Source organism: Triturus cristatus, chromosome 7 (assembly GCF_964204655.1).
Source record: "Triturus cristatus chromosome 7, aTriCri1.1, whole genome shotgun sequence".
In the NCBI taxonomy this organism is placed as follows: Eukaryota; Metazoa; Chordata; class Amphibia; order Caudata; family Salamandridae; genus Triturus; species Triturus cristatus.
Genome location: NC_140590.1, coordinates 312,966,512 through 312,986,322, shown reverse-complemented (window position 1 = coordinate 312,986,322; position 19,811 = coordinate 312,966,512).

The following is a 19,811-nucleotide window of genomic DNA, read 5'->3' as shown; positions in this document are numbered from 1 at the left end:
TTATGTGGCATGGTGTGGAATTAAGGGATGTGGTGTGGAATTAGTTGGCATGGCGTGGAGTAGGATTATATGGTGTGGTGTGGAATTGTGTGGCGTGGAATTGTGTGGCATGGAATTGTGTGGCATGGAATTGTGTTGAGAGGAATGGAAGTATGTGTCATGGAATGGAGTGGAAATGTGTGGCATGGAATGAAATTATGTGGTGGACTTGAATTATGTGCCGCTAAGTGGAATTATGTTATTGAGTGGATTCATTAATAGTGGAGTGGAATTATGTGGCATGGAATTACGCTCCATGGAGTGTAATTATGTGGTATGGCATGGAATTAATTGGTGTGGATTTGTGTGGTGTGGCCTAGAATTGTGGGGTGTTGAGGGAAATTGTGAGACATGGAATTGTGTGGCGTGGAGTGCAATTCTGCGGAGAGGAAGTATGGGGGTGGAGTGGAATTATGTGATGTGGTGTGGAATTATGGGGTGTGGTATGGAATTATGTGGCATGCAATTGTGTGCCAAGGAATGGAATTATGTGGTGTGGATTTATGAGAAGTGGAGAGCACTTTATGTGGCATGGAATTATGTGGAGTGGAATTATTTTGCATTCACTGAGATAGACATGTTACTGTGTGGTGTGAACTACAATTATGTGACGTGGTGTGCAATTGTGTGGAGAGGAATTCAGTGCCGTGAAGTGGAATTATGTGACATGGTGTGAAATCAAGTGGTGTGGCATAGAATTAGGTGGCAAGGAGTGAAATTATGCTCCGTGGAGTAGAATTATGAGATGTGACATGGAATGGTCTGGCATGGAATTGTCTGGTGTGGAATTGTGTGGTGTGAAATTATGTTGGTTTGGGGAGATTACATTTAGGTGGTACAGTGTGGTACAATGTGGAATTATGTGGTATGGAGTGGAATTATGTCTCATGGAGTGGAATTATGTAGCATGATGTTGAGTCGTGATGTTGCATGGAGTGAGATTATGTGGGATGGAGTTGAATTTTGTGGCATGGAATTGTTGGGTGTTGACTAGTGGAATTATGTGGTGTAGAGTAGAATTAGGTGGCGTGAAATTATGTGGAGAAGAATTGTGTTGCATGGAATTGTTTGGCATGGTATTGTGCGGCATTGAGAGGATTGGAATTATGCGACATGGAGTGGAATTATGTGGCTTGGATTGGAAATATGAGGGTGGAGTGCATTTAGGTGGCATGGAGTTGAATTGTGTTGTTCAGAATTGTGTTGCATGGAGTGTAATTGTGTTGACTGGTGTGGAATTGTGCAATGTGGAATTGTGTGGCGTGAAATGCAATTGTGTGATGTGGAGTGCAATTGGGTGACATGGAGTGTCACTGAGTGGAGTGGAAATCATATAGCATGGAGTGGAATTATGTGACATGGTAATGAATTGTGTGGTGTTGAGTGGAATTACGTGCCGTGGAATTATGTGGCATGGAGCCGAATTATGTTGATTTGAATTGTGTGGCATGGCATTACATGCCATGGATTGGCTTTAAGTGGCGCAGAATTTTTTGGCATGGAATTGTGTGGTGTGAAATTGTATGGCGTGCAATTGTGTGCCATGGAGTGAAATTTTGAGACATGGAATTGTGAGGAGTGCCACTGTGTGACATGGAGTGCAATTGTGTGGAGTGGGATTAAGTGATGTGGAGTAGAATTATGTGACGTGGTGTGGAATTATGTGGTGTGGAGTGAAAGTGTGTGGCATATAGTAGAATTATGTGGCATGGATTTATGTGATGTGCAATTGTGTCGCATGGCAAGGAATTGAGTTGAGTGGAAATATGTTGATCTGAATTATGTGGCACGAAAGGGAAGAGGCATTATGTGACACAGAGTGGAATTATGTTGTAGGGAGTGAAATTATGTGGCATAGTATGTGGCATGATGTGTAATTATATGTTGTGCACAGAAGTGGAATTATGTGGTATGGAGTAGAATCATGTGGCATGGAATTGTGTGAGTGGAAATTTGTGGCATGAGTGGAATTATGAGATGTGGAATTGTGTTCCATGGAACTGCGAGGCCTTGAGTGGTGTGGAATTATGTGGCATGGGGTGAAATGATGTGGTATGGAGTGGATTGAAAATAGGTGGAGTCGAATTATGTGACTTGGAGGGGTAATATATGGCATGAAATTATGTGGTGTGGAGTTGAATTACGTTGCGTGGAACTTGGTTGCGTGGGATTCTGTGGTGTGAAGTCGAATTGTGAGACATGGAATTGTGCAGCATGGAGAGCAATTGTGTGGCATGAAGGGCAGATGTGTAACTTGGAGTGCAATTGTGTGATGTGGAGTAGGGAGGAGTGGAATTATGTTACACTTTGTTGAATTATGTGGTGTTTTGTCAAATTATGTGGCATGATGTGGAGTGGCATTATGTGATGTGGAGTAGAATTATGTGACATAGAATTGTGTAGCATGGCGTGGAATTGTGTTGCATTGAGTGGTGTAAAATTATGTGGCATATAATAAAGCATAATTATGTATAGAGGTCATTTAAGTGCCTGCTGCTTGTTTCCTCTGACAGATGGTCACTTGAGACCAATGTATCGGAGTTTGGAGCTGATCAATAACGTGTCCACAGGACCCGATGTGTTCTCGGCTCAGAGGGGAAACAGCAATTAAGGAGGATGTCTCTGTCTCCCTTCACGCCCAAGGAGGAGGGAGATGTGAGCAGAGCATCAAAGGGCTGGGTGAGAAGGGAGGGGGGAATGCAAGGGTCAAAGCGGCCAAAGTGAAAGTAATCGAGCAGAGCATCAAAGGACTGGGTGAGAAGGGAGGGGGGAATGCAATTAGCAGAGGAGCAGCTGTGCACGTGCATGTGATCTCGTGCACTCAAGGTTTAGGCCAGCCAAAAGTGTGGGTAGCACTTTGAAAATCCCACATATAAAATGTCTCTTCGAGCCTTTGGCTCGCGAGACCTAAAAAGGAATGTGTAAAGAGCAACATTCACCTGCATCAGTGTAAGCGGTGGAGCCACTCTTCTCAGTCTGGAAACATGTCCCATGCTGTCAAGTTCCCGGCAACAAACTCCAGGACAGCCAGGGACTGAGGGTGAGAATCTAGGTAAGCCATTCAGGTAGCCTATCTTGGCAGGTAGGTAGGTTCTGCCAAGTCATGCCTTGAGCTCGGGTTCCACAATCAGTATGCACGTGCTTAGTGCATACAGGGCCATATTCACAAGGAGCTATCGCCGAGTTAACTGCACTTTAGCGCAGCCAAACTCACGATAAATGTATCACCCCATTCACAAGCGGGTGCTAATAGCCCATAGCACCAGTTTACCTGCGATAGCAACCGCAAAAAACATTGCCACAGATGACCCCGGCAACTATCGTTAATGAGATGCAGTGTAGGCATTCCCGAGCAAAAAGCAGTGACAACACCACTCCACAACATTCTCAATGACCAGCCACATCGGTGAAAAGACCACGAAACATGCGATAAGGCGCGTTAGCAGCAGAAAACTAACACCTGGTGCAAAGTTGGATGCCAGCCTGCAACAGAAAAGGGAGCCCAGCCCAGAGCCACACCTGAAAAACAACAGATGCCATGGAGCCAGTGAACATGCGTGCCAGACACCCACCGCCACCACCCCCAGGACTCCCCCTCCCCAGCACCCACCCCCATTGGCCAAAGACATGCCACATATACCAAATAACCAGCCTGATGTCACACAATCACATCTGGTGACATGCATGTGTCAAATTTCACAAAAAATACTCCAATAGACCACACAGTGGTCGGTGGTGCTAGTGAACTAGCTGTACCCGAAGATGGGGGCCAAATGAATTGAGGGGAAAAAAGGAAATAAGGGGACTCTCTAGTGAAAGGTTGTACCTAACCCAACCATGAATGTGGGGAAAAAACTATTTTTCTTTATATTACCCTCACACACCCTAGTGGTGTCATGCTTCATCATCAGGTCACCCCGACCCCTAAAAGTCAGGGTGGGCTCAACCACAGTGTTGGGAGCTGTTTTGATATACAAGAGTCAAGGGGGTTTTAAATAAAATACCTCAGGCAGATCCCCGGTTTCCCTTTATTCTTGGGTCTGTCCTGGTAATTAAAATATTTTAAAAAACGGGTCTTTGTTGGAGTGTTATGGTCCTAAGACCCTAGTGCCTACATGTTTCAGTCCGGAGTGGCCGTAAAGGTCCAGGACTTTCTTCAGGGCAAAAGTGTCCCCCCTATGTGAGTGTAGTTACTAGGATGGGAAGTCCCTATCCTGTCAGGAGAGTGGGGGCAGAGTAGCTGCTCCTCGTGGAAAGTTTAAAGAAAAGTATGTGTCAACTGCCAGGCTCCATCTGAAAAGAGAAACAGGGACAAACACCATGTAAAATATCACAGGCAGAATTGCTGCCATGCTCACTGCCCCTGTGGGGTGTTGTGGAATCCGCAAGGTGAGCATGCCTGAATTAAATGCATGCATCTGTTTAGACGAATTTCCCCTCAATGTGCCACTCAGATCCAAATCACTGTAACATATTGGTTTGTATGTGACAGGCATTCTGTGGTAGTGGCGAATTTAATCGCATCCTAGCATTTTCAGCGTGACGTCTGATCTCTGTAAAATAGCGTGCACCAAGTGAAATCAATCTCAATTGCACCATATAGCGTAAAATCATCAAATAGGTATCTAGTCTTAATGGAAAAAAGTGAGTACGAATAAGGCAGGCACACATACATCTCACGCATACTGTCTCTATAATCATACTTACTTCAATAAGAGCAGTCACCCAGCATGCTACCTATTCTGGTTCTGGTCCTCGGCTTTGAGCAACCAGAGACGCCGGTAATGTGCTTAAGTATAGTGTAAGCGCCGTAAATTCGAGCTGTGAGCCAACTCCCCCAGGCTCGGAGGAAATGACGTACAGCGTGCTGACGCATTCGACGTGATCGGTGTTAGTATACTGGGGGTTGTAGTTTATTGAGGATTGAACGGTAGTTCAAACGAGCGTGGTGCTCGTGGTATAGTACTTGAATTCTATGGGTGCTAGGTGGCGTGGAGATAGTCCCCGAGTGCACCCATGATAGCGGGATGTATAAATGAATTTGAAAGGAATGGTGTTAGTGCAATGAACATGGGCTATGTGTGCCACGCCCCCGGAGTCCGAAGGTAGTGACGTATAGCGTCCAGACGTTCTTGACATTTTGGAATAATTGTGATGGGGGTTGTAGTTTTTTAGAGGTTTGCACAGTAGTTCAAAGAGTGATGTGCTCATGGAGTGGTACTAAAATTGGGAATGGTATTAGTTCCCGTGTGCACTCACGAAGGTAGGATGCCTAATTAAAATAAAATATGTGCACTGTTCGTGTTGGTGCTTATTTCAACAAAGCGGAGGAACTTGAGGGATATTGTCCATTCTATGAGGACGCCTGAAGTTGGTAGTTGTATTAAGAGGTAATTCAGCCACGGTGAACTTGAATGTCCCTATTGTTATGATGATGATACAGTCTACTGCTATAGGCTTTGGTATTATCATAGTTGAATGAAGCATAATATCAATCTATCCCGGGAATGGGGATAATCATTGTGCACATAAAGGTGAAGTGGCCTGAGTAGTGAAGGCTCACTGTCCTAAAATATGTATGTTGGTCGTGATGTGACTGACTCGTCTTGATTCTGGTATCGATATCAGATAGCGTTTTTCAATAAATATGGTCATGGCTAAGGCATGTTGTATCGTGACTGCCTCTATGACTATCCAGAAAGGAGTTTTTGCTCTATGCATCTGTTTAATTGGCCCCAAGGTATACCGTCATTGAGTCCGTTCTCATGGGTTTTCAAACGGTACACCCAGCGCTGTTCTCTGTCTAGGAGTCTCTTCTGCAGGTTCCCGGTACCATTGACTTTCTCAATTATTGTCCATCGTATATCTGTGACTTTGTGCTGTTTCTCCACGTAGTGCGATGTTAGTCTAGTGGCCGTGATCATACGCCTGATCGTGCTTCTATGTTCAGTTATCTGTATCTTGACTTTGCGGCTGGTCACGCCCACAACTCGCAGGGGCACTTAATGAGGTAGATCACTGCTTCTGAGTTACAATTTGTGTGTGACCTTTGTTCTCACGGAGTGCGTAAGCCTAATTCGAGAGTCTTGGTGTGTCTAGTAAATTTTCAGGCTACACATGACCCACAAGGATAGTGTCCAGTCACTGGTGGAGTATTCCATAATGTCATCTGAATGTCATCTTTAAGTCTATATGTGTCTATATGGACAAGGGTGTCTCTCAGACTTTGGTTTCTTTTAAAGGAAAACATGGGTTTCTCATACGTCAACTTCTTAGAGGTAAGTATGGACCATTTTTTGTTAATTATTTTCTTCAAATCATTTGAAGATGAATTGAATGTGGTGACACAGATCATTTGTTGTGGCTGTGGCCTTTCTTGAGTTTCGAGGAGTGCCTCTCTAGGAGTATTTCGTGCTCTCTTCTTAGCTTGTTCGATGATTTTGGTAGGGTAGTTTTTTTCTTTTAGTTTATCTGTTAATACTTGTGCTTCTTTTTTGTAATCTTGAAGTTCGGAGCAATTCCTGTGTCATCACAAAAATGAGCATCACACATTCACCTTCAAAGCAACAGATGGAAATGTATTAAAATAAACACAGAACAGAAATGAAGATACACATGGCAGCTCCCCTCAGGACATTCCGTAGGTCACAGCCTGCAAAACAAAAATCATGATGAGATGGTGTGTCCTGCACACATAAAGGGACAGAGAGAGAGTGAAGGAGAGAGAGAGAAAGAGAGGGAGAGATAGAGGGACAGAGAGGGGGAAAGAGAGATAGACGGACAGAGAGGGGGAGAGAGAGATAGATGGACAGAGAGGGGGAGAGAGAGATAGACGGACAGAGAGGGGGAGAGAGATATAGAAGGGCAGAGAGGGGAGAGAGAGATAGAGAAAAGAAGAGGGGGACAGGGAGAGAGAGTGCCGACACTGCGCACCCAGGCCACACTGCTCACCTGCTGCCACCGGTGTGTCTCCAACCACGTGCCGGTATGTAGTGCAGTTCACCAGGTCCCACATTTGAGACAGACTTGTCATTTGTAATAGAGTCCAGATACATGAATGGCACAGTACATACAAGTGCACACGATATCATCGCCTGTACACCCCTGCGCACCCAGGCAGCTGCACCCCAGCCCCTCCTGCCACCCAGCAGTTCATGTCTGCCCCTGCACACCCAGGCAGCTGCACCCCAGCCCCTCCCACCACCCAGCCGTGCATGCCCGCCCCAGCGCACCCAGGCATCCCTGCTCACCTTCTGCCCTTGGCGTGTAGCAATGAGGGCCCACCACGTGCCACTGCAAGCCAAAAGCCCGGGGCCCACGGACATGGCACCCTCCACAACATGCAGCCCCGCTGCGCAGGCCACCAGGTCTCACTTTTGGTGCTGTGTCTTGATTTTGCCATGGCAGAGGACATACCAGTGCACCCCACCTCATCGCAGGCTGCACGCCCCCTTAGCCCATGAGGTGCCACTAACTCTGTGACCCTTGAGGCCATGCCATGTGGTGGTAGGCCAAAGCTGTCCGCAGGCTCAGTCCTACACTGCGGTCCAGCAGGGATTACGAAACCTGAGCAGTCTGGATCACCAGGACGGGGCATCATTGCAGGCTGAACACCCGCTCAGCACTTAAGGTGCCCCTACCTCAGGGCACCGTCCCATGGCGGTGTGCCTGTGCCATCCGCAGTGCATCCGGTGCCACCAAGTCTGTGCCCTGCAAGTCATGGACCCTCTATGATTGGGTCATATGGTGCAGACGCCATCATGTCACCTCCGGGCCTGGGGAATGTGATGTCGCAGGACCCTGGGGCCCCATGCCTACATGCACACCACACGGATACACCCTGAGAGAGGTTGGAAATAGTGTTAAGTACGTGCACCTGGCCCTTTTTATTGGCAGAGTCACATGTGCTGTGACACGTGTGCTAGATGGGTGTGGTGTGGGTATACACCAGCCATGAGAGAGTGGCTGTGGCTTGCTGACAACTAGACCTGTGACCAGCAGATTCCTACAGGGAAGACCTGGGATATTTAGTGTTGTCCCCCACTGTCAGCGTAGGCGGAGTGGGCTGGCCTGGCATATGCCAGTCCAGCGTAAGGGTTTGAACAATGAGCCCGGGGCTCTGGGCGTTGTTCTGTATGGGGCTGAACAAGGAAGTAACAAAAGTGTTTGTCGTTGTGGTTGCGTCTGGGCCACCCGGATAACATTCAGCAATGTGTCAGCCTGTGACCCAAGTCCAACGACATGAGCCACATGGACGTAAGAGGAATTCACTGACCCTACATTCGTCCATACTACCACACTTGAAAGACCATAGACACGACACATCTGTGTGATTTGGAATGTTTAATACACATTCAGTGGAGTGTTGCATCTGGAGCAGTACAGGGCCATGCGAACCCCACTTTCAAATGTTGGCCCGTGGAGTGCCAGCCAGAGTCCTTCATGGAATGACAAGTCCAAAGAAAGAGGAAGAGTTCAGTCCGTAGTCTGATGGCTGTGTCATTGGCGATCATACAGAAAATGGTAGTCTATTGCGAGGTCCAAGGTGAGTGGAAGGTGATGATGCAGAGGGCAGAATCAAGCTGAAACCAACATGTGGCAGAGATGAATGCTACAATTTTCTCCGTACCAGTAAGGCGGTTTCATCTGCATCCTCGTCCTCTGCTGTGTCATGTGCCTCATGTGTGGTTGGTGCTGGCCTTTCTCCAGCACTGTATGGCAGTGACACCTCAGGGGCCAGTGGTGGAATGTCTGCTGCAATGTGTGGCACTGACACTTCAGGGGGCAGAGATGTGGATGTAGTGGTAGCAGCAGCATGCATCAGTGCCAGGCATTGTGGCAGCAATGCCATGAGGAGGGTTTTGAGTTCATTGTGGAAACCAGCTACCTCTCGAGGGTGTGCAGCCGTGGCAGCCACTCTTTACGCATCGGCCCGCTCCATGTTCTCCATGAGCCTCTGCATGTGTCCCAACTCCCGGGTGAGCTCGCTGGAGCCACTCTGACTAGACAATCATTCTTGTCTCAGAGTCAGGACTCTGGCAATGTCAGCCATGGTTCATTGGAGCAGACTGTGGGTGTCCGTTAGGGACTGTGAGTGGTCCCTGATGGGACTTAGACACCCACGTCTGGTGTCTAGTTTGTCTGCCATGCGGTCGAAGCCCACCCGCACCTGTTCACCCAGCTGCTCCTGGCATCCCAACACACGGCGTTGGCAGGCCATGTGTTGTTCGTGGGGGTCCTGGGAGGCAGCCGTGGTGGTGGGTGCTGCCTGCTGTGTGGTCTGTGCAGAGGGTGTGGTGTCCCCATTGCAGTTGGGCTGCCCTGCTCCTGGATGTGGGCTGCGGAGACTGTCAATGAACTCTCGAAGGGCATCGGAGTCGAAGCTGTGGTGGTCCTCTTCGTCATCAGAGAAGAGAGGTTCGGGCTGCTCTGCAGGAGGTGTTGACTGTCCCTCTGCAATGTGAAGGGGAGATGTAGTTTGACAATGTGTTCACATGTGTGTTGTCGGCTGGTACATGTTCACATACAGACTGCATGACTGTGTACATCATGACTGTTTTGGAGGGGCTGCCTATTTGCTGCGGGACAGTGGACATTTCGACAACATCACGTATGTGTGTTTGAACTTGTGCCTTGTCTACTCACATTTCCTTGCAATGCCACTTGTGATTGGCCAGTGTCTACACCCAGTGGGCGCCAGTTGTGTCCTGTGTTCTGTTGTGGACGTGTTGGGCTGTGTGCCACTTTGTTGTCAGTGTTGATGTGCTCTGCATGTTATGTGTGTGTGCTGCATGGGGGGCCTGCTGCTCTGTTTTGCTGCCCCTTATCCCTTTCATGCAGTGTGCCTTTGACTTATGTGGTTATACAGTGCTGGGATGTGGCATTCGTGGGTGCATTGGTATCTTGGTGGGAGTTGGGGTCTGAGGCATGGTTTGTCCCTGGCCGTTACTCAACCTGGTGCTGTTGTGTCCGGTCCTGTTGAGCAGTGTCCAGTCCCCGACTCCTGCCACCGTCTCCCCACTGATGACTGTGGACACCATTTCCTCCATGTCGTCCAGCTCCTCCTGTGGTGCAGGACACCCACCTCAAGTCTGCATTGCTGCCTTCCGGTTGTTGGCGAGTTTCAGCATTGTTTTGCGCTTGACGTCATTCCAGCGATTCTTGACCTCTTCCATTGTCCTCTTCAGCACTCCGACTGCATTAACCTTGTCCACGATGGAAAGCCATAGTCCATTTTTTGTTGCCAATGACACAGTGGAGCTGACGAACAGTAGTCGATGGTGTCCAACCAACTCCGTTATCAGGATCCTGTTTTCCTGCGGACTGAAGTGCTTCTTCCTACTCTTCTTGTCCTTGCCCTTCCCTGACCCTGAGGTCCCAGGCAGGTCCTCCGAGGGGGTTGTGGAGTTCTGGTTCTCCTCCGTACTTGCTCCGGCAACATCCATTGTGCTTGGCTGTTGTTTGGCATTTGTTTGTCAGTTTTTTTTCTACTTTTATGGTGATTGTTCCTGCCTGACGCGTGTGAATTGCAGGCCTGTAGCTGGTTTTCGCAGATTTTTGTATTGCAATTTACCTCATCGCAGCTTTTTTTGCATTCACGTTTCGCATTTTTGCTGCATGGCGTTGAATTCTTCGCGGTCAGTTGATGCTTTATCTGGGGAATATCGCATGGTACCACCGTGTTGAATACCTGGTTAACATGGCTTAAATTTCCAGCGATGGACCTGCAATGTTGAGGGTTGCGTTAAGTAACTTTTGCAATGGTAATCACACGTTCTTGAGAATATACCACAGAGTCTGCACTGTGAGTGTCCCCTCAGTAATATAAAGAACATGTAAACTAAACTTCAGTGCATATCATAGCATACACCCAACCAGTATTTTGGTGCCTCTCTGTGGGCTTTCTGTTATTGCTTCTAGACATATCATACAGTAATATAGATGCACCTAACATAAGCCATACCTGTTTGCTTTGCCAGTGCTTGTTAGCAATGTTAGATAAATGAGCAACAATAATGATTTTGTTGTGAATAATTAGAATTGAAAAGGTTTCAATTCTGAAAATTTGACGCTGTGAGTTGAACATTACTAAGGTCTGTGGAAGAGGAATTAGTGTCTCAATGACTCCTGTTCTTCCCTTCGCACCAGTTTTCTCTTCAGCACCTCTGTTAGGCATTCACGGCACATATATTTTCTCCCCTTATATTTCTGAAATTCTCCATGTGCACACCATCTTCCCTCATCCTTTTCCTCTTCTGTGCTCTTTTTTATTCCATCCTGCATGTACTTCCTTTCATCTACTTAGAATCAGCACATGTGATCATTGCTATGAGTGATCTGGTGAGAGGCCTAGGATTAGATGAACTTGTGTTCTGAACACCTCCATGATCCACTGACAGGCACAATGAGAAACTCATCCACAGCTTCAACTCCAGAGCTCTCCTTGCAGCCCATTATAAACACCCACTTTCAATCAGAATTCACACACCTAGACACAACTCTGTTCATAGTATGCAATATGCAAGAATAATATGCTGAACAAAAAAACCTGCAGAAGCACAACCTCCTGGAAAAAGCAAACACTGTTAAGGAAGGCAAGATTAAAGATAGTGTAAAATGTAAACAGGAAACGCATCCTTCACATGGATTATCTGAATGTGTTCTTACAATTCACTATGACCCAGGATGTAATGTAAACAAAAACATGATAGATGATCAACATGGGACCTCTAATTTTGGGGGACCAGACAAAAATAAGTTTGGCTTGCCCCAGCTAGGGCCCCTCACCTCGTGCCCACGGCTTTGTGCTGCAGTATGGAGACTACTACTATACACATTGCGGACATTGCCCTCCTAACCATCGACGAATATAAACCCCTGCCTTCTGATATTGCTGGACCTCTCAGCTGCCTTTGCCACAGTTGGCCATCCCGCTCACAAGCAATGTCCATCCCTTGTTTTCCTTCTACCTATCCAATTATTACCATATTGTTCACATGGGCACCACCAGATATCAAAAGATCGTAATCTTTTTATAATGGTGAGTCAATCTTTTTATTTTTTATTTTTTATTCTTTTAAATACCCGTGTAACCAATTACATTAATATTGACATTTCATACCAATACGTGTCGTATCAAATTTAAAATGTCGATATACAAAATAAAGCACATGCAAAAAAGAGCCATTAATATCCAATACATTATATAGCATTTCATAAACATGCAAGCATTGGGTCCGTTAAAAAAAAAAAACATACTAGACAGACAAAAACCATACAGAGGAAGACATATACATGGAATGATGAAATCTCAGTAGCCACCTCGGCCTGAGACCCGTTTGCGTATTTTTAGTTAAAAAAAGATTATAATCCGGCCTAGGTCCCTACCCCGCTACATCTCCTCCTGCTAATGTCGGGATGCTGAATGTTCTCTCTCCGCCTAGCTCAGGGTGCCCAAATTGCCAGTCCCAGCTTCCTGGCCTCCCTGCCCCGACATGAATAAAGTGCTGACTCCTGATTATAAACCCACAAAAAGCGTGCTAACCACATTTGAAAGGTGTGTGTGTAAATAAGAAATACTCTTCATCTGTATCTGTGCTTAACCTGCTGTGGTGAGTTAATCAATGCAATGCTTTACATTGTTTTACATTGTTTTGCGTCACTTTGTATCACACACAAATCCTTAGTAAATAACCTTTTCCTGTCACTCGATTGCACCAGTTTAAACTATGCAGGAGAAATGACCTAACTGATAGCACAATCTATAGATCTAACTTTCTGAAGGTTTACTTCTTCTCCTTAAACTTTCAGAAAGACTGAGAAACAAATGAAAGGATTTACTGCCTGGTGTTTCCCCAATACACTGATGGAAGACTAGTCCCACCTGAACTAAAAAATTAGCCTACTGTCTCCCAGCCAAAATGACATCACCAAAACCACTTATGCTTGGATCTGCCTGATAATTGCCAGAGCCTATGTAATTAACACCACTGAAAGTATGGTAGTAGGCACACCCACAGTCATGCACTTTCCAAGCCTAATATCCTTAATCTTTGTGCAAGAATATCCTTCATCCTTGTGAAAGGTTGGGGAAGATGAGTATTCTCTCAAGTGCCAAGCAGCCTCAGGATATTCCTACCTGAAACAAGGAAATTGCTCTCTCAACATTATGAGGTTTTAAATTAACTAATTGGAGCCTTGAAAAAACCTCTGCTTTCTGACATTTTGTTGGCACAAGGGTAAACATATGCTTTGCTTAACTGCCCCTGAAAAATGCCAAGGTTACAAGTATTCTCTACCATGGCCCTCTTCCTCTATATCTATGCATGATCTACCATAATATTTAATTCACCCAGACTGCTTTCTGAAGCTCCAGATGCAGCATTCGGAAGGTAAGTAAACATCACTTCAGGATCTTTCCAGTTTGAGAAACAACCTTCTGTTCCTGAACCCAACTCCTCATACAGAATTAAATCCCAGTGTTGAATGTCTCCCTACCATGCAGGCATCTGTTCTCAGACTCACGTGGAAAGAGGATTTAGGCGAATCTCCATCAGCATATGGGGTGCTTCGGCAAGCAATGCAGAGTGACTTGACTGAGGGTTGGACAGAAATAAGATTCTTGAAGTGCAGTAAAGTAAAGTAGGTATCCACTGCATATGAATACAATCTCTCCGACAGTGGTAGTGTAACCTATTCTAGAGAACAGCATGCACACAGGCTGCTAAGGGTTCCTGACCGCTGCGTCTCATCTGAGGTGGTGCTTCCTGATGCTGCAGAGAAGATGTGGCAGAGTGCTAAGTCAAACGGGAGGCAGAGCATAGTCTTCTTGATGACTGGTGGAAGTTTAGGCAGTGGTTAATTTATGTTTGTCCTTGGTTGTGTAGAGCCTTGTTTGCATGGATCAGCAGCTTAAATTGGCCTTTCTTCTGTACGGGAAGCCAGTGGAGTTGCCCGAGGTGGGGTGTGATGTGAATGCATCAGGTAAGGCCGAGGATGAGTGTGGCGGCGGTGTTCTGTATGGTCTACAGTTTCTGCAGGAGCTGTGTGACGATTCCTACATAGAGGACGTTGCAGTAGCCCGGTCGGCTGCTGATGAGGGCCTGTGTCATGATGTGTTGCATGTGTAGGGGTAGCCACTTGAAGATCTTATGTAGAATGTGTAGAGTGAGGAAAACGGCAGAGGAGACGGCGTTGATCTGTAATTTCATGGTGAGCTTGTTTTCAATGATGTTTCTAAGGTTTCTGGCATGGTCGGAGGGAATGAGTGAGGGTCCTAGGTCTGATGGTCACCAGGAATCATTCTAAGTGTTGCTGCAGTTGCCAAAGATCAGTACTTTTGCCTTGTCTGTGTTCAGCTGCAGGCAGGTGTTCTTCATCCAGTCGGCGAAGTTTTTCATGCATCTGTGGAAGTTGGTTCTGGTGGTGGTGGAGTCATTGGTGAGTGAGAGGATGAGTTGGCTGTTGTCTGAGTAGAAAATTATGTTGAGACCGTGGAATCTGACAATGTTTACTGGGGAGGGTTAAAGCATCCACAGCCTTGCCAACTATTCACAAATAATTCTAAACAACCCCAAGTGCTAATCCCCTACCCACCATGCCCCTTCCACATCTACAACCTAGGAACATCACCAATCAGCACCACCCTGACCCACATCATCAACACCTCCATCAAGTCCGCCACTTTCCCAGATGAATCAAAAGTTTCAGAAATCAATGCCCTTCTCAAGAATCCCACAGTTGACCAGAATCAACTGAGCAACCTCTGACCCATCTCCCTGCTTTCCTATCCAGTCAAAGTGATTTAGAAGGCCATTAACAAGTAACTCACAACCCACCTCAAACTTCACTATCTTCTAAACAACACACCATCAGGATTCAGAAAGAACCACAGCACCAAAACGGCACTCACAGCCACTGATGACATTTGAAACATCCTGGAACACCAACCCCCCCCTCCTGCTTGATCTCTACACGTCCTCTGACACTGTTTCCCATGAGGCCCTCATCAGAAAACTCCATTAAATTGGCATACAAGGATCCGCTCACTGGAAGAACCAAAAGGGTTAGACACTTCCCATTAGAGGTCAAGAAATAGAAATGCGGTGTCCCACAGGGATCGCCCCTCAGCCCCACTCTTTTCAAGATACTCATGACAAGGCTCACCAACATCATCAGATCACAAGACATCACCTACTCCAATGACACCCAACTCATCCTCTCTCTGACGGGACAAACACCACCAGAATCGACTTCTCTAGGTGCATGGCCATGGTAGCAGACTGGATGTGAACCAACTGCCTGTTGCTCAACTTTGACAAAACGGATGTAGTGGTCTTCAGCAACAAGACCTCTCCATGTAATTCCACCTGGTGGCCGTCAGAGCTATGACCAACACCCACACCGATAGACCACGCATGAAATCTAGGGATCATCCTAGATGACAAGCTCACCATGACAGCTCAAGTGAATGCAGTGTGCACCTTTTGCTTCCTCATCCTATCCATACTGCGAAAGATCTTCAAAGGGTTGCCTTCGAACACCAGACAAACTGTCACACAAGCATTCATCACCAGCAGGCTGAACTACGGTGACACTCTCTATGGCACAAAATAACTCCTACACAGACCATCCAGAACACAGCCACAAGACTTATACTATTCCTCTCATGCCGCACACCGCACCACACTTCAGGAAGATTAACTGACTACCCAATCACAAGCAAAGACAGTTCAAAATTCTCACGCAACATAGAAAGCCCTACAAAACACTAAATCAGAATACATGAACAGCTGCATACAGTTTCACCAACCCACCACACATCTATGCTCTGCCTCATTCTCACTAGCACACATGCCCCGCATCTGCAAAATCAAAACTGGAGGTCACTCATTCTCCAAAATCACACCCAAGAAATGGAACCACAATTCCCTCCTCCTCACTAACTGAGTATCTCAAGAAACTGAAAACCTGACTCTTCATATGAGCACCTTGAGACCACACTATTACACACTTTGTCCAGGTGCTTGGATACCCTCCAGGGTGATTAGTGTGCTATAGAAATAACATAACATAACACTTGGCAGAGTTTGGAATGCTGCTGTTTTGAAGTCTAATTTTTTTTTTGTATCTGTTTGTATTGTTTTATAAAGCCATACATAGCAATCATGCAGCAATGAATAACATTATTCCTTACATCATACCATCAATGTCTGTGCTCCCATAAGTTCACAGGATGTGTCATGTCTTCTTTAAAGTCACTATATAAGGCAATTCTCAATAATCGTCCAATCGCACATATATCTATTTCAATAGAAGCACATTGTCCATATTGTTAAGTCTACTTTTCAACAATGCAAGTCTGAACATGAGCAATAGGCTAACCCAATCAAACTCCCATTCCCTCCCTCTGCTTCCGGTGTGCCCAATTTTCCAATCTCAGAATCAAATATGAAAATCAGGTGTGTCAAATCTCGTTTCTGAATATTTTGGGGACCATACTTGCCCATCACCATGCGTTTCACGTTAGCACATGCATTCACCACTTGACCAGGCCCCTACTACCTCCCCTACTCCAGTTCCAATCAAGGGGAACCCTCTGGGGTCTCCTCAGCAGGGTCCACCTCCGAACCAGTGTCAGGTATCTGAAGTGCTATCACTAATGCTTCCCACGCTCTGGCTGCTTCCAGCGCCTTCTGATGATTAGCACGTAAAGCCTGCTGCAATCTAACTGTACTCTCACTTTTGGCCCATTTGAGTAACTCCGATTTCCACATCCCTATCGTTGGCCCCCGTCGTGATTTCCATTGGGCCGTAATCTCTCTCTTAGCCAGCAGTAAGCCGAGGTCCAGGAATTGCTCGTGATCTTCGTCTTGGGGGTGTGTGGGAACCAAAGTAATATACAGGTTCCCATGTCTATTTCTATATGGCGCTCTGCAACGCCACAGAGCAGTTCGACCACTTCCTTCCAATATGTTCCCAATTGTCCGCAAGTCCACAGCATATGAGGTAGCTCTGCCCCCTCTAGGCTGCAGGACAGGCACTGGGCGGTATCCATCCGGAAGTATCGGTTGATTCTGGCTGGGGTTCAATAAGCCCTATGCAATATAAAGAATTGTATTAATTGAAACCTAGCATTCCGTGTGCTCTTCCAGGCCTTTCGGATCAGTTGAGCCCACGTCGCTTCCAGTATTTCGTTCCCAAAATCCTCCTCCCATTTTCCTCTTAATTCCGTCAATGGGCGCAGGCCTTCCGTGCTCAAGCGCCTGTAGAGACATGTAATCGCCTTAAATGTCCCAGCAGCCATTACCACGTATTGACACGTCATAGAAGTTTGGGGTTCTGAGAGCCCTTCCTTCCAGTGGCGCTGTATGGCTGCAACCAGGGCTGCATGCAGCAAATAGTCCCCTCGTGGCTAATCGTACCTTTCCTGTAGCGTCTGAAAAGGTAGTAGCACCCCATCTTCATACAAATCCCCCATGACCTGTAGCCCCACCGTTTCCCAGTCTGCTAGCGCCGACCAATCCCCCCGTGTGGGAGGGCAGTGCACATGCCCAGGGGAATCACTGGCGCATATGGGAGACTAACATTGACTCTGCGATAGCTCCGAGTCCAACATTGTCTTAGTGTCCGTTCTTCAACAGTGAGCGACCCAAGGTGCAAGGGTTGTTGTAACACTGTAAAAGAAAGTACATGCCGTAGGATCCACCGACCCTCTTGGCCCTCTGGGCCCCGAAATTCTCGAGCCACCGCTTGTGTCAGCCACTGCAGCTGAGCCGCCAGGTAATAAAGTTCAAAATCCGGTACTGCAAGTCCCCCGTCCACTCTGGGCCTCATCATGGTAGAAAATACCACCCGTTTCCTGCCATTTCCCCTTAAGAAGCCGCTAACCATTGACCTAAGCTGCCTAAAGATTGCCCCCGGTATCCAAATCGGCAATGTCTGAAAGTAATACACCAGGCGGGGGGAGCGCCACCATCTTCAGGAGCACCACTCTCCCGGCAACCGAGAGTGGCAGTGCACTCCAAAAAGTCAGGTTCTCTCGCAGCCCACATAGGGGCCCTTCCCACGTTCCCTTCCAGCAGATCCGCAGGGGCTTGATAAATCTTGGTCCCAAGATAGGGCAAACATGTTGGTTCCCACCGAATTCCAGCTACTCGATCAGGGCCTCCCGCCATTGGAACCACCGGGAAGAGACAAGTCTTCTCCCAATTAACCCCCAGTCCTGACATTTCTCCGAACACCCACAGTAGTTGTGTCGCTCCTTCCAGTGCCACCCCCGTGTTGGCCAAGAAAATTAGTAGGTCATCAGCATACAGGGATATATATTGTTCCGTAGCCCGCAGGGCCCGGCCCTGATAATGGAGCCCCAACCTAGCCTCTACAGCCAATGGTTCAATAGCCAATGCAAACAACAGCGGTGACAGCGGGCAACCCTGTCGCGTTCTTCGACCTACTGCACAGGGGAAGGATACAGTCAACCCTGTCCGCACCCTAGCCGTCGCATCCCGATACAATAGTCCCGTCCACCACACAAAGGCCTCCCCAAGGCCAAACGTGCGCATAGCGCGGTACAGATACGGCCACTCCAGGCTGTCAAAGGCCTTTTCTACATCCACCGAGAGTACTGTGGCACTGGGAGTGTCACCATGATCTGCATCCAATATGCGGAGGATGCGCAGTATATTAACGGCTGTGTTGCGGGTTGGAATAAAACCCGCCTGACCCTATGAACCAAGTGCACCATATGGGGCAAGAGCCGAGTCGCCAGAATTCTGCTTAATATCTTATAATCGGACGTCAGCATGGATAACGGGTGGTACGCCGACCTATTCATTGCATCCCTTACTGGTTTCGGAAGTGGGACAACGACAGCCTCCCTCATAGAAGTTGGGAGCCTCCCCACTGTCCGCCCTCTTTATAAATCTTCACCAATTTTGGAGCTAGTATGTCAATATAGGTTAAATAAAATTCAATTGGGAGGCCATCCGAGCCCTGCGTCTTATTACGCGCCATGTGCTTAATGGCACTCCGTACTTCTCCCAGCATGATGTCCTGCCCTAGCAGCTCCGCTTGTTCCTCCTCTAGCCGTGGCAGTTGTATACCCGCCAAAAACTCCTCCAGTGCATCATCAGGGCCCCGCGTGACTTCTATACAACCCACCATAATATTCTAGGAACAGGTCGTTAATCCCCTTTGGGTATGGGCCAGAAGAACCAGCGGAGAGTTCAGCGCCAGTATAGGTGTGCCCCGGGGTGTCGGATTAGCTAGCTAAGCCAGCAGTGTACTTGTTTTGTCGTGTTCTGCGTGCGCCCGTGCCAGATTGGCCCTATAATCATGGCAACGTAGCTTCTCCATTTGATTCACCACCACCTCCCTTGCCCCCACTAATTCATCCTGCACTTCCGGGCGCTCAGGTCGTTCTTTCTCCACCCCTCGCAACCGGGTTTCTGCCGCTTCCACCTCCCAAAGCAACGTCTTCCTCACACCCGCCTGTTTGGCAATACACACTCCCCTCACCACCACCTTAAAAGCATCCCATTCTATCGCTAATCCAGATGCTGTTCCCTCATTCTCAGCAAAATATTGCTCAATGCTCTTCTCTATATCCCCACGGAAAACAGCATCCTCTAGCGTCTCCGGTCGTAGGCGCCACATCGGGATTGCAGGCCTCTCCTAAACCCACATAATCGTTAGAAGTAGTGGGTTGTGATCCGATATTGTTCTAGCCAAGTACTCACAGCTGAGCACCTTTGCATGTACATCAGGCGTGC